Source organism: Triturus cristatus, chromosome 10, assembly GCF_964204655.1.
Source record: "Triturus cristatus chromosome 10, aTriCri1.1, whole genome shotgun sequence".
Classification (NCBI taxonomy): Eukaryota; Metazoa; Chordata; class Amphibia; order Caudata; family Salamandridae; genus Triturus; species Triturus cristatus.
In genome coordinates, this window is record NC_140593.1 from 846718166 (window position 1) to 846732313 (window position 14148).

Here is a 14148-nt window from a genome sequence, read left to right on the forward strand (position 1 = left end):
TCTCTGCAGTTTTCACACTTGCTCCTCGCTTTCTGAGTGGCTGCTGATACAGCAGAATAGAAGTAGAGAGAATCCTTGAGAGGAACCTTGCTCTAACACTTAAACACAGCAAGTTAGTTTCTGTAGTGTAGTGGTCATCACGTTCGCCTAACACGCGAAAGGTCCCCGGTTCGAGACTGGGCAGAAACACTGTGCATGAGCTGCTTTTATGTGCACCCTCTAAAACCTTATTATCTCAATGCAAGCTTAAGAAGAGGCGGTCCATGAACCCAGCGAGCTGTGGGAAACTTCGTTTACTTTTCCAAGACGAAACAAAGTAATCCGCATCCATCAGTGGTCGCTCTTGTGCCTAGCTTTTTTTTTTATCATGCCATGTTGTATTGTGGGGCCTTTACACCTGTGACATTGCTGCGAACGCTGTAAGTGCAAACATTGGCAAGTGCAGACAGAAGAGTCAGACCTGTACATAGCCAGGGCTGTCAGGATGGCCGAGTGGTCTAAGGCGCCAGACTCAAGAGAGCTTGATCTTCAGTGTAACTGAGACTTCTGGTCTCCTCATGGAGGCGTGGGTTAAAATCCCACTTCTGACAGGTCTCTTTTACACCCTTAAATCGTCCTGTTTTTTGCAGTGCATTCCCCACACACCACAATCTTTGCACGGACCTGTAACATATGACGAGAAATCCACCAACGATCAGGCTGGGCCCTCAATCACAATTCCATGTATTCCTGGAAGGGACACCTCAGGCACACCTTCCGTTAAATTTGCACTCCATCACACTAACTGCTGTGCTGGTTTCTCATTAAGCAGTTGATCCCATCTTTGTTGTGAGGCTCTCCTGCCACCTTTTGGGCGGAGAAGGCACTGTCCCTGCAACAACACAGGCAGACATGTTCAACAGGGCTTCCTGGTTATGTGAGAGGAGCAGATTGTCATTGGTCCCCCCTTGCGAATTTTAATTTACATAAGGAAGACAGAGAGGTAGCTGGGAGTAGGCAGTACACACGGACATTGAACTCTTTCTTGTGATTTGCAGCCAATTCTAGATTGAGGCAGGAGGAAAGGAGGTGACTTGCCCAACAATGGCCATTCTGGGAATTCAGCCACCCTGGGTCTCCCAGGTGAGTGTTTCAGTCCTGCGAGCCACTCATATAAATCTCGCCTGATCGAGCCTGATCGAGCGTGTTTGAATCCAAGAATCAAACACCTCTTTCTTAGGAGCAAGAATTGGCAGGCCCTCCCTTGCTTCTGGGGTGGAAGTTAATGGGGCAAGGGTCCAGGACTTGCAGAGAAGTACAAGTGCCAGAAAGTGCCTGCAGTTCTCATCAGTGCCTTTTTTCTGCTCACTGGCAGCTAGGATATCGGCTGATCCCTTCCTTGCAAGAGTGAAAAAAACAACACCTTGAGAGAAAACATGACTTTGTGTGGCTCACATAGAGAGAGAGCAGCCAAATAGCACTGCTTTGTTTCTGAAAGACGCATCAGAAATTGTTCAAATTGCTGACAGGGGAATCAGGCTCGTTGGTCTAGGGGTATGATTCTCGCTTCGGGTGCGAGAGGTCCCGGGTTCAAATCCCGGACGAGCCCATGTTGTGGAATTATTTTTAGGCTGCTTATTATGTAGGACCATTTCTTCTTTTCAATGCTATGAGACGCCGTGTATGGTGAAAAAGTTCCTTTCCCTGCACGCTGTTTCCCAGTTTTGGCGTATAGAATTTCAGTGCCGGACTTCTTTGCAACTGCTTTTCTGGGGTGGACCATCAGTGTAGGAACATTAAATTCAAAGTGTTTTTCTAGCGTGATTTCAGGTATGGTTTTAAAATCGCCTTTTGGAATAAAAGTGGTCCTCGTTCCTTTCTTCCAAAGAAAGAGATCGGGTAAGAAGGGTCCAACGTTGAGCTTCATGGACATTGGCCCTTGGTCTGTGCTTTCCAACCCACTACATGCCAAGAAGATTGCTGCAAGAGTATCTGTTTCTGTGGTGTAGTGGTTATCACGTTCGCTTTACACGCGAAAGGTCCCTGGTTCGAGACCGGGCAGAAACAGCAGCTTATTGTTTGCATTTACTCTCTCAACTTATAGGAAAGCTGAGATAATGGAAGCTGTCTATCCCTCACCAGCGTGACGTACTGTGCTCCAGGGGCATCAGTGACAGCTCAAAAAGAGAAGTGACGATAGTTTGCGCCATTCGTTTGCACGTCCTTTTGTACTGAAGGGTGGGCCTACTTGATGAAAGCAAGGCATGAGAGCAGAAATTGTTTTATTGTCCTCACCGAGAGCATACACCTAGAGCAAACAAAATGTCTGAAGGATGGAGGTATTTTCATTTCTTGTTCGATGACGGCCATGGAAAAGACAGCAACCATATTGCAGAAGAGAGCAGCATGTGCAGCTGCTTGCTTTGGGTGAATCATTCACCAACTCGCTGCCAATAACCCCCGGAGCCGGTGCAAAAGGTGTCTCTTGTGTGCCTCGGCTCGTTGGTCTAGGGGTATGATTCTCGTTTAGGGTGCGAGAGGTCCCGGGTTCAAATCCCGGACGAGCCCTTTTTTAGAGGTAAACATACGAATCCTACTCAAAACTGACAATGCCTGACTATTTCTCATTACACTCGGCGCATTGTTGCACAAATTATTTTGAACCTCAGAAGAAAAACGGATATCCATGCTTTTTCTGTCTTCATGCTTAGTCTGTGTGTGTCCCAGGTGATGCTTTCCCAAGCTGTACTTGCTGGCATTTAGGCATCAGATATTTGTCTGTCGATGCCTGCATAAGTAAATTTTTAATACGTCTAATTGCAAGCATGTTGGCTGATATCTCTGCAGTTTTCACACTTGCTCCTCGCTTTCTGAGTGGCTGCTGATACAGCAGAATAGAAGTAGAGAGAATCCTTGAGAGGAACCTTGCTCTAACAGTTAAACACAGCAAGTTAGTTTCTGTAGTGTAGTGGTCATCACGTTCGCCTAACACGCGAAAGGTCCCCGGTTCGAGACTGGGCAGAAACACTGTGCATGAGCTGCTTTTATGTGCACCCTCTAAAACCTTATTATCTCAATGCAAGCTTAAGAAGAGGCGGTCCATGAACCCAGCGAGCTGTGGGAAACTTCCTTTACTTTTCCAAGACGAAACAAAGTAATCCGCATCCATCAGTGGTCGCTCTTGTGCCTAGCTTTTTATTTTATCATGCCATCGTTTATTGTGGGGCCTTTACACCTGTGACATTGCTGCGAACGCTGTAAGTGCAAACATTGGCAAGTGCAGACAGAAGAGTCAGACCTGTACATAGCCAGGGCTGTCAGGATGGCCGAGTGGTCTAAGGCACCAGACTCAAGAGAGCTTGATCTTTAGTGCAACTGAGACTTCTGGTCTCCTCATGGAGGCGTGGGTTCAAATCCCACTTCTGACAGGTCTCTTTTACACCCTTAAATCGTCCTGTTTTTTGCAGTGCATTCCCCACACACCACAATCTTTGCACGGACCTGTAACATATGACGAGAAATCCACCAACGATCAGGCTGGGCCCTCAATCACAATTCCATGTATTCCTGGAAGGGACACCTCAGGCACACCTTCCGTTAAATTTGCACTCCATCACACTAACTGCTGTGCTGGTTTCTCATTAAGCAGTTGATCCCATCTTTGTTGTGAGGCTCTCCTGCCACCTTTTGGGCGGAGAAGGCACTGTCCCTGCAACAACACAGGCAGACATGTTCAACAGGGCTTCCTGGTTATGTGGGAGGAGCAGATTGTCATTGGTCCCCCCTTGCGAATTTTAATTTACATAAGGAAGACAGAGAGGTAGCTGGGAGTAGGCAGTACACACGGACATTGAACTCTATCTTGTGATTTGCAGCCAATTCTAGATTGAGGCAGGAGGAAAGGAGGTGACTTGCCCATCAATGGCCATTCTGGGAATTCAGCCACCCTGGGTCTCCCAGGTGAGTGTTTCAGTCCTGCGAGCCACTCATATAAATCTCGCCTGATCGAGCCTGATCGAGCGTGTTTGAATCCAAGAATCAAACACCTCTTTCTTAGGAGCAAGAATTGGCAGGCCCTCCCTTGCTTCTGGGGTGGAAGTTAATGGGGCAAGGGTCCAGGACTTGCAGAGAAGTACAAGTGCCAGAAATTGCCTGCAGTTCTCATCAGTGCCTTTTTTCTGCTCACTGGCAGCTAGGATATCGGCTGATCCCTTCCTTGCAAGAGTGAAAAAAACAACACCTTGAGAGAAAACATGACTTTGTGTGGCTCACATAGAGAGAGAGCAGCCAAATAGCACTGCTTTGTTTCTGAAAGACGCATCAGAAATTGTTCAAATTGCTGACAGGGGAATCAGGCTCGTTGGTCTAGGGGTATGATTCTCGCTTCGGGTGCGAGAGGTCCCGGGTTCAAATCCCGGACGAGCCCATGTTGTGGAATTATTTTTAGGCTGCTTATTATGTAGGACCATTTCTTCTTTTCAATGCTATGAGACGCCGTGTATGGTGAAAAAGTTCCTTTCCCTGCACGCTGTTTCCCAGTTTTGGCGTATAGAATTTCAGTGCCGGACTTCTTTGCAACTGCTTTTCTGGGGTGGACCATCAGTGTAGGAACATTACATTCAAAGGGTTTTTCTAGCGTGATTTCAGGTATGGTTTTAAAATCGCCTTTTGGAATAAAAGTGGTCCTCGTTCCTTTCTTCCAAAGAAAGAGATCGGGTAAGAAGGGTCCAACGTTGAGCTTCATGGACATTGGCCCTTGGTCTGTGCTTTCCAGCCCACTACATGCCAAGAAGATTGCTGCAAGAGTATCTGTTTCTGTGGTGTAGTGGTTATCACGTTCGCTTTACACGCGAAAGGTCCCTGGTTCGAGACCGGGCAGAAACAGCAGCTTATTGTTTGCATTTACTCTCTCAACTTATAGGAAAGCTGAGATAATGGAAGCTGTCTATCCCTCACCAGCGTGACGTACTGTGCTCCAGGGGCATCAGTGACAGCTCAAAAAGAGAAGTGACGATAGTTTGCGCCATTCGTTTGCACGTCCTTTTGTACTGAAGGGTGGGCCTACTTGATGAAAGCAAGGCATGAGAGCAGAAATTGTTTTATTCTCCTCACCGAGAGCATACACCTAGAGCAAACAAAATGTCTGAAGGATGGAGGTATTTTCATTTCTTGTTCGATGACGGCCATGGAAAAGACAGCAACCATATTGCAGAAGAGAGCAGCATGTGCAGTTGCTTGCTTTGGGTGAATCATTCACCAACTCGCTGCCAATAACCCCCGGAGCCGGTGCAAAAGGTGACTCTTGTGTGCCTCGGCTCGTTGGTCTAGGGGTATGGTTCTCGCTTAGGGTGTGAGAGGTCCCGGGTTCAAATCCCGACGAGCCCTTTTTTAGAGGTAAACATACGAATCCTACTCAAAACTGACAATGCCTGACTATTTCTCATTACACTCGGCGCATTGTTGCACAAATTATTTTGAACCTCAGAAGAAAAACGGATATCCATGCTTTTTCTGCCTTCATGCTTAGTCTGTGTGTGTCCCAGGTGATGCTTTCCCAAGCTGTACTTGCTGGCATTTAGGCATCAGATATTTGTCTGTCGATGCCTGCATAAGTAAATTTTTAATACGTCTAATTGCAAGCATGTTGGCTGATATCTCTGCAGTTTTCACACTTGCTCCTCGCTTTCTGAGTGGCTGCTGATACAGCAGAATAGAAGTAGAGAGAATCCTTGAGAGGAACCTTGCTCTAACAGTTAAACACAGCAAGTTAGTTTCTGTAGTGTAGTGGTCATCACGTTCGCCTAACACGCGAAAGGTCCCCGGTTCGAGACTGGGCAGAAACACTGTGCATGAGCTGCTTTTATGTGCACCCTCTAAAACCTTATTATCTCAATGCAAGCTTAAGAAGAGGCGGTCCATGAACCCAGCGAGCTGTGGGAAACTTCCTTTACTTTTCCAAGACGAAACAAAGTAATCCGCATCCATCAGTGGTCGCTCTTGTGCCTAGCTTTTTATTTTATCATGCCATCGTTTATTGTGGGGCCTTTACACCTGTGACATTGCTGCGAACGCTGTAAGTGCAAACATTGGCAAGTGCAGACAGAAGAGTCAGACCTGTACATAGCCAGGGCTGTCAGGATGGCCGAGTGGTCTAAGGCACCAGACTCAAGAGAGCTTGATCTTTAGTGCAACTGAGACTTCTGGTCTCCTCATGGAGGCGTGGGTTCAAATCCCACTTCTGACAGGTCTCTTTTACACCCTTAAATCGTCCTGTTTTTTGCAGTGCATTCCCCACACACCACAATCTTTGCACGGACCTGTAACATATGACGAGAAATCCACCAACGATCAGGCTGGGCCCTCAATCACAATTCCATGTATTCCTGGAAGGGACACCTCAGGCACACCTTCCGTTAAATTTGCACTCCATCACACTAACTGCTGTGCTGGTTTCTCATTAAGCAGTTGATCCCATCTTTGTTGTGAGGCTCTCCTGCCACCTTTTGGGCGGAGAAGGCACTGTCCCTGCAACAACACAGGCAGACATGTTCAACAGGGCTTCCTGGTTATGTGGGAGGAGCAGATTGTCATTGGTCCCCCCTTGCGAATTTTAATTTACATAAGGAAGACAGAGAGGTAGCTGGGAGTAGGCAGTACACACGGACATTGAACTCTATCTTGTGATTTGCAGCCAATTCTAGATTGAGGCAGGAGGAAAGGAGGTGACTTGCCCATCAATGGCCATTCTGGGAATTCAGCCACCCTGGGTCTCCCAGGTGAGTGTTTCAGTCCTGCGAGCCACTCATATAAATCTCGCCTGATCGAGCCTGATCGAGCGTGTTTGAATCCAAGAATCAAACACCTCTTTCTTAGGAGCAAGAATTGGCAGGCCCTCCCTTGCTTCTGGGGTGGAAGTTAATGGGGCAAGGGTCCAGGACTTGCAGAGAAGTACAAGTGCCAGAAATTGCCTGCAGTTCTCATCAGTGCCTTTTTTCTGCTCACTGGCAGCTAGGATATCGGCTGATCCCTTCCTTGCAAGAGTGAAAAAAACAACACCTTGAGAGAAAACATGACTTTGTGTGGCTCACATAGAGAGAGAGCAGCCAAATAGCACTGCTTTGTTTCTGAAAGACGCATCAGAAATTGTTCAAATTGCTGACAGGGGAATCAGGCTCGTTGGTCTAGGGGTATGATTCTCGCTTCGGGTGCGAGAGGTCCCGGGTTCAAATCCCGGACGAGCCCATGTTGTGGAATTATTTTTAGGCTGCTTATTATGTAGGACCATTTCTTCTTTTCAATGCTATGAGACGCCGTGTATGGTGAAAAAGTTCCTTTCCCTGCACGCTGTTTCCCAGTTTTGGCGTATAGAATTTCAGTGCCGGACTTCTTTGCAACTGCTTTTCTGGGGTGGACCATCAGTGTAGGAACATTACATTCAAAGGGTTTTTCTAGCGTGATTTCAGGTATGGTTTTAAAATTGCCTTTTGGAATAAAAGTGGTCCTCGTTCCTTTCTTCCAAAGAAAGAGATCGGGTAAGAAGGGTCCAACGTTGAGCTTCATGGACATTGGCCCTTGGTCTGTGCTTTCCAGCCCACTACATGCCAAGAAGATTGCTGCAAGAGTATCTGTTTCTGTGGTGTAGTGGTTATCACGTTCGCTTTACACGCGAAAGGTCCCTGGTTCGAGACCGGGCAGAAACAGCAGCTTATTGTTTGCATTTACTCTCTCAACTTATAGGAAAGCTGAGATAATGGAAGCTGTCTATCCCTCACCAGCGTGACGTACTGTGCTCCAGGGGCATCAGTGACAGCTCAAAAAGAGAAGTGACGATAGTTTGCGCCATTCGTTTGCACGTCCTTTTGTACTGAAGGGTGGGCCTACTTGATGAAAGCAAGGCATGAGAGCAGAAATTGTTTTATTGTCCTCACCGAGAGCATACACCTAGAGCAAACAAAATGTCTGAAGGATGGAGGTATTTTCATTTCTTGTTCGATGACGGCCATGGAAAAGACAGCAACCATATTGCAGAAGAGAGCAGCATGTGCAGTTGCTTGCTTTGGGTGAATCATTCACCAACTCGCTGCCAATAACCCCCGGAGCCGGTGCAAAAGATGACTCTTGTGTGCCTCGGCTCGTTGGTCTAGGGGTATGATTCTCGCTTAGGGTGCGAGAGGTCCTGGGTTCAAATCCCGGACGAGCCCTTTTTTAGAGGTAAACATACGAATCCTACTCAAAACTGACAATGCCTGACTATTTCTCATTACACTCGGCGCATTGTTGCACAAATTATTTTGAACCTCAGAAGAAAAACGGATATCCATGCTTTTTCTGCCTTCATGCTTAGTCTGTGTGTGTCCCAGGTGATGCTTTCCCAAGCTGTACTTGCTGGCATTTAGGCATCAGATATTTGTCTGTCGATGCCTGCATAAGTAAATTTTTAATACGTCTAATTGCAAGCATGTTGGCTGATATCTCTGCAGTTTTCACACTTGCTCCTCGCTTTCTGAGTGGCTGCTGATACAGCAGAATAGAACTAGAGAGAATCCTTGAGAGGAACCTTGCTCTAACAGTAAAACACAGCAAGTTAGTTTCTGTAGTGTAGTGGTCATCACGTTCGCCTAACACGCGAAAGGTCCCCTGTTCGAGACCGGGCAGAAACACTGTGCATGAGCTGCTTTTATGTGCACCCTCTAAAACCTTATTATCTCAATGCAAGCTTAAGAAGAGGCGGTCCATGAACCCAGCGAGCTGTGGGAAACTTCCTTTACTTTTCCAAGACGAAACAAAGTAATCCGCATCCATCAGTGGTCGCTCTTGTGCCTAGCTTTTTATTTTATCATGCCATCGTGTATTGTGGGGCCTTTACACCTGTGACATTGCTGCGAACGCTGTAAGTGCAAACATTGGCAAGTGCAGACAGAAGAGTCAGACCTGTACATAGCCAGGGCTGTCAGGATGGCCGAGTGGTCTAAGGCACCAGACTCAAGAGAGCTTGATCTTCAGTGCAACTGAGACTTCTGGTCTCCTCATGGAGGCGTGGTTTCAAATCCCACTTCTGACAGGTCTCTTTTACACCCTTAAATCGTCCTGTTTTTTGCAGTGCATTCCCCACACACCACAATCTTTGCACGGACCTGTAACATATGACGAGAAATCCACCAACGATCAGGCTGGGCCCTCAATCACAATTCCATGTATTCCTGGAAGGGACACCTCAGGCACACCTTCCGTTAAATTTGCACTCCATCACACTAACTGCTGTGCTGGTTTCTCATTAAGCAGTTGATCCCATCTTTGTTGTGAGGCTCTCCTGCCACCTTTTGGGCGGAGAAGGCACTGTCCCTGCAACAACACAGGCAGACATGTTCAACAGGGCTTCCTGGTTATGTGGGAGGAGCAGATTGTCATTGGTCCCCCCTTGCGAATTTTAATTTACATAAGGAAGACAGAGAGGTAGCTGGGAGTAGGCAGTACACACGGACATTGAACTCTATCTTGTGATTTGCAGCCAATTCTAGATTGAGGCAGGAGGAAAGGAGGTGACTTGCCCAACAATGGCCATTCTGGGAATTCAGCCACCCTGGGTCTCCCAGGTGAGTGTTTTAGTCCTGCGAGCCACTCATATAAATCTCGCCTGATCGAGCCTGATCGAGCGTGTTTGAATCCAAGAATCAAACACCTCTTTCTTAGGAGCAAGAATTGGCAGGCCCTCCCTTGCTTCTGGGGTGGAAGTTAATGGGGCAAGGGTCCAGGACTTGCAGAGAAGTACAAGTGCCAGAAAGTGCCTGCAGTTCTCATCAGTGCCTTTTTTCTGCTCACTGGCAGCTAGGATATCGGCTGATCCCTTCCTTGCAAGAGTGAAAAAAACAACACCTTGAGAGAAAACATGACTTTGTGTGGCTCACATAGAGAGAGAGCAGCCAAATAGCACTGCTTTGTTTCTGAAAGACGCATCAGAAATTGTTCAAATTGCTGACAGGGGAATCAGGCTCGTTGGTCTAGGGGTATGATTCTCGCTTCGGGTGCGAGAGGTCCCGGGTTCAAATCCCGGACGAGCCCATGTTGTGGAATTATTTTTAGGCTGCTTATTATGTAGGACCATTTCTTCTTTTCAATGCTATGAGACGCCGTGTATGGTGAAAAAGTTCCTTTCCCTGCACGCTGTTTCCCAGTTTTGGCGTATAGAATTTCAGTGCCGGACTTCTTTGCAACTGCTTTTCTGGGGTGGACCATCAGTGTAGGAACATTAAATTCAAAGGGTTTTTCTAGCGTGATTTCAGGTATGGTTTTAAAATCGCCTTTTGGAATAAAAGTGGTCCTCGTTCCTTTCTTCCAAAGAAAGAGATCGGGTAAGAAGGGTCCAACGTTGAGCTTCATGGACATTGGCCCTTGGTCTGTGCTTTCCATCCCACTACATGCCAAGAAGATTGCTGCAAGAGTATCTGTTTCTGTGGTGTAGTGGTTATCACGTTCGCTTTACACGCGAAAGGTCCCTGGTTCGAGACCGGGCAGAAACAGCAGCTTATTGTTTGCATTTACTCTCTCAACTTATAGGAAAGCTGAGATAATGGAAGCTGTCTATCCCTCACCAGCGTGACGTACTGTGCTCCAGGGGCATCAGTGACAGCTCAAAAAGAGAAGTGACGATAGTTTGCGCCATTCGTTTGCACGTCCTTTTGTACTGAAGGGTGGGCCTACTTGATGAAAGCAAGGCATGAGAGCAGAAATTGTTTTATTGTCCTCACCGAGAGCATACACCTAGAGCAAACAAAATGTCTGAAGGATGGAGGTATTTTCATTTCTTGTTCGATGACGGCCATGGAAAAGACAGCAACCATATTGCAGAAGAGAGCAGCATGTGCAGTTGCTTGCTTTGGGTGAATCATTCACCAACTCGCTGCCAATAACCCCCGGAGCCGGTGCAAAAGGTGACTCTTGTGTGCCTCGGCTCGTTGGTCTAGGGGTATGATTCTCGCTTAGGGTGCGAGAGGTCCCGGGTTCAAATCCCGGACGAGCCCTTTTTTAGAGGTAAACATACGAATCCTACTCAAAACTGACAATGCCTGACTATTTCTCATTACACTCGGCGCATTGTTGCACAAATTATTTTGAACCTCAGAAGAAAAACGGATATCCATGCTTTTTCTGCCTTCATGCTTAGTCTGTGTGTGTCCCAGGTGATGCTTTCCCAAGCTGTACTTGCTGGCATTTAGGCATCAGATATTTGTCTGTCGATGCCTGCATAAGTAAATTTTTAATACGTCTAATTGCAAGCATGTTGGCTGATATCTCTGCAGTTTTCACACTTGCTCCTCGCTTTCTGAGTGGCTGCTGATACAGCAGAATAGAAGTAGAGAGAATCCTTGAGAGGAACCTTGCTCTAACAGTTAAACACAGCAAGTTAGTTTCTGTAGTGTAGTGGTCATCACGTTCGCCTAACACGCGAAAGGTCCCCGGTTCGAGACTGGGCAGAAACACTGTGCATGAGCTGCTTTTATGTGCACCCTCTAAAACCTTATTATCTCAATGCAAGCTTAAGAAGAGGCGGTCCATGAACCCAGCGAGCTGTGGGAAACTTCCTTTACTTTTCCAAGACGAAACAAAGTAATCCGCATCCATCAGTGGTCGCTCTTGTGCCTAGCTTTTTATTTTATCATGCCATCGTGTATTGTGGGGCCTTTACACCTGTGACATTGCTGCGAACGCTGTAAGTGCAAACATTGGCAAGTGCAGACAGAAGAGTCAGACCTGTACATAGCCAGGGCTGTCAGGATGGCCGAGTGGTCTAAGGCACCAGACTCAAGAGAGCTTGATCTTCAGTGCAACTGAGACTTCTGGTCTCCTCATGGAGGCGTGGGTTCAAATCCCACTTCTGACAGGTCTCTTTTACACCCTTAAATCGTCCTGTTTTTTGCAGTGCATTCCCCACACACCACAATCTTTGCACGGACCTGTAACATATGACGAGAAATCCACCATCGATCAGGCTGGGCCCTCAATCACAATTCCATGTATTCCTGGAAGGGACACCTCAGGCACACCTTCCGTTAAATTTGCACTCCATCACACTAACTGCTGTGCTGGTTTCTCATTAAGCAGTTGATCCCATCTTTGTTGTGAGGCTCTCCTGCCACCTTTTGGGCGGAGAAGGCACTGTCCCTGCAACAACACAGGCAGACATGTTCAACAGGGCTTCCTGGTTATGTGGGAGGAGCAGATTGTCATTGGTCCCCCCTTGCGAATTTTAATTTACATAAGGAAGACAGAGAGGTAGCTGGGAGTAGGCAGTACACACGGACATTGAACTCTATCTTGTGATTTGCAGCCAATTCTAGATTGAGGCAGGAGGAAAGGAGGTGACTTGCCCAACAATGGCCATTCTGGGAATTCAGCCACCCTGGGTCTCCCAGGTGAGTGTTTCAGTCCTGCGAGCCACTCATATAAATCTCGCCTGATCGAGCCTGATCGAGCGTGTTTGAATCCAAGAATCAAACACCTCTTTCTTAGGAGCAAGAATTGGCAGGCCCTCCCTTGCTTCTGGGGTGGAAGTTAATGGGGCAAGGGTCCAGGACTTGCAGAGAAGTACAAGTGCCAGAAAGTGCCTGCAGTTCTCATCAGTGCCTTTTTTCTGCTCACTGGCAGCTAGGATATCGGCTGATCCCTTCCTTGCAAGAGTGAAAAAAACAACACCTTGAGAGAAAACATGACTTTGTGTGGCTCACATAGAGAGAGAGCAGCCAAATAGCACTGCTTTGTTTCTGAAAGACGCATCAGAAATTGTTCAAATTGCTGACAGGGGAATCAGGCTCGTTGGTCTAGGGGTATGATTCTCGCTTCGGGTGCGAGAGGTCCCGGGTTCAAATCCCGAACGAGCCCATGTTGTGGAATTATTTTTAGGCTGCTTATTATGTAGGACCATTTCTTCTTTTCAATGCTATGAGACGCCGTGTATGGTGAAAAAGTTCCTTTCCCTGCACGCTGTTTCCCAGTTTTGGCGTATAGAATTTCAGTGCCGGACTTCTTTGCAACTGCTTTTCTGGGGTGGACCATCAGTGTAGGAACATTAAATTCAAAGGGTTTTTCTAGCGTGATTTCAGGTATGGTTTTAAAATCGCCTTTTGGAATAAAAGTGGTCCTCGTTCCTTTCTTCCAAAGAAAGAGATCGGGTAAGAAGGGTCCAACGTTGAGCTTCATGGACATTGGCCCTTGGTCTGTGCTTTCCAGCCCACTACATGCCAAGAAGATTGCTGCAAGAGTATCTGTTTCTGTGGTGTAGTGGTTATCACGTTCGCTTTACATGCGAAAGGTCCCTGGTTCGAGACCGGGCAGAAACAGCAGCTTATTGTTTGCATTTACTCTCTCAACTTATAGGAAAGCTGAGATAATGGAAGCTGTCTATCCCTCACCAGCGTGACGTACTGTGCTCCAGGGGCATCAGTGACAGCTCAAAAAGAGAAGTGACGATAGTTTGCGCCATTCGTTTGCACGTCCTTTTGTACTGAAGGGTGGGCCTACTTGATGAAAGCAAGGCATGAGAGCAGAAATTGTTTTATTGTCCTCACCGAGAGCATACACCTAGAGCAAACAAAATGTCTGAAGGATGGAGGTATTTTCATTTCTTGTTCGATGACGGCCATGGAAAAGACAGCAACCATATTGCAGAAGAGAGCAGCATGTGCAGTTGCTTGCTTTGGGTGAATCATTCACCAACTCGCTGCCAATAACCCCCGGAGCCGGTGCAAAAGGTGACTCTCGTGTGCCTCGGCTCGTTGGTCTAGGGGTATGATTCTCGCTTAGGGTGCGAGAGGTCCCGGGTTCAAATCCCGGACGAGCCCTTTTTTAGAGGTAAACATACGAATCCTACTCAAAACTGACAATGCCTGACTATTTCTCATTACACTCGGCGCATTGTTGCACAAATTATTTTGAACCTCAGAAGAAAAACGGATATCCATGCTTTTTCTGCCTTCATGCTTAGTCTGTGTGTGTCCCAGGTGATGCTTTCCCAAGCTGTACTTGCTGGCATTTAGGCATCAGATATTTGTCTGTCGATGCCTGCATAAGTAAATTTTTAATACGTCTAATTGCAAGCATGTTGGCTGATATCTCTGCAGTTTTCACACTTGCTCCTCGCTTTCTGAGTGGCTGCTGATACAGCAGAATAGAAGT

General features: G+C 47.1%; 13 non-coding genes across 13 annotated transcripts; all 13 read left to right on the forward strand.

The window, feature by feature from the left end:
• The first annotated feature begins 1516 nt into the window (after nt 1-1516).
• On the forward strand, nt 1517-1588 carry TRNAP-CGG (transfer RNA proline (anticodon CGG)). The gene has a single exon. It is a non-coding gene; the product is annotated as a tRNA-Pro (tRNA).
• Nucleotides 1589-1973: 385 nt separating this feature from the next.
• TRNAV-UAC (transfer RNA valine (anticodon UAC)) lies at nt 1974-2046 on the forward strand. The gene has a single exon. It is a non-coding gene; the product is annotated as a tRNA-Val (tRNA).
• A 2287-nt stretch (nt 2047-4333) lies between these two features.
• On the forward strand, nt 4334-4405 carry TRNAP-CGG (transfer RNA proline (anticodon CGG)). The gene has a single exon. It is a non-coding gene; the product is annotated as a tRNA-Pro (tRNA).
• Nucleotides 4406-4790: 385 nt separating this feature from the next.
• Nucleotides 4791-4863, forward strand: TRNAV-UAC (transfer RNA valine (anticodon UAC)). Its single transcript has one exon. It is a non-coding gene; the product is annotated as a tRNA-Val (tRNA).
• Nucleotides 4864-7149: 2286 nt separating this feature from the next.
• Nucleotides 7150-7221, forward strand: TRNAP-CGG (transfer RNA proline (anticodon CGG)). The gene has a single exon. It is a non-coding gene; the product is annotated as a tRNA-Pro (tRNA).
• A 385-nt stretch (nt 7222-7606) lies between these two features.
• On the forward strand, nt 7607-7679 carry TRNAV-UAC (transfer RNA valine (anticodon UAC)). Its single transcript has one exon. It is a non-coding gene; the product is annotated as a tRNA-Val (tRNA).
• A 429-nt stretch (nt 7680-8108) lies between these two features.
• Nucleotides 8109-8180, forward strand: TRNAP-AGG (transfer RNA proline (anticodon AGG)). Its single transcript has one exon. It is a non-coding gene; the product is annotated as a tRNA-Pro (tRNA).
• Nucleotides 8181-9966: 1786 nt separating this feature from the next.
• Nucleotides 9967-10038, forward strand: TRNAP-CGG (transfer RNA proline (anticodon CGG)). Its single transcript has one exon. It is a non-coding gene; the product is annotated as a tRNA-Pro (tRNA).
• A 385-nt stretch (nt 10039-10423) lies between these two features.
• Nucleotides 10424-10496, forward strand: TRNAV-UAC (transfer RNA valine (anticodon UAC)). Its single transcript has one exon. It is a non-coding gene; the product is annotated as a tRNA-Val (tRNA).
• A 429-nt stretch (nt 10497-10925) lies between these two features.
• On the forward strand, nt 10926-10997 carry TRNAP-AGG (transfer RNA proline (anticodon AGG)). The gene has a single exon. It is a non-coding gene; the product is annotated as a tRNA-Pro (tRNA).
• A 1786-nt stretch (nt 10998-12783) lies between these two features.
• On the forward strand, nt 12784-12855 carry TRNAP-CGG (transfer RNA proline (anticodon CGG)). Its single transcript has one exon. It is a non-coding gene; the product is annotated as a tRNA-Pro (tRNA).
• A 385-nt stretch (nt 12856-13240) lies between these two features.
• On the forward strand, nt 13241-13313 carry TRNAV-UAC (transfer RNA valine (anticodon UAC)). The gene has a single exon. It is a non-coding gene; the product is annotated as a tRNA-Val (tRNA).
• Nucleotides 13314-13742: 429 nt separating this feature from the next.
• Nucleotides 13743-13814, forward strand: TRNAP-AGG (transfer RNA proline (anticodon AGG)). The gene has a single exon. It is a non-coding gene; the product is annotated as a tRNA-Pro (tRNA).
• The last annotated feature ends 334 nt before the right edge of the window (nt 13815-14148 follow it).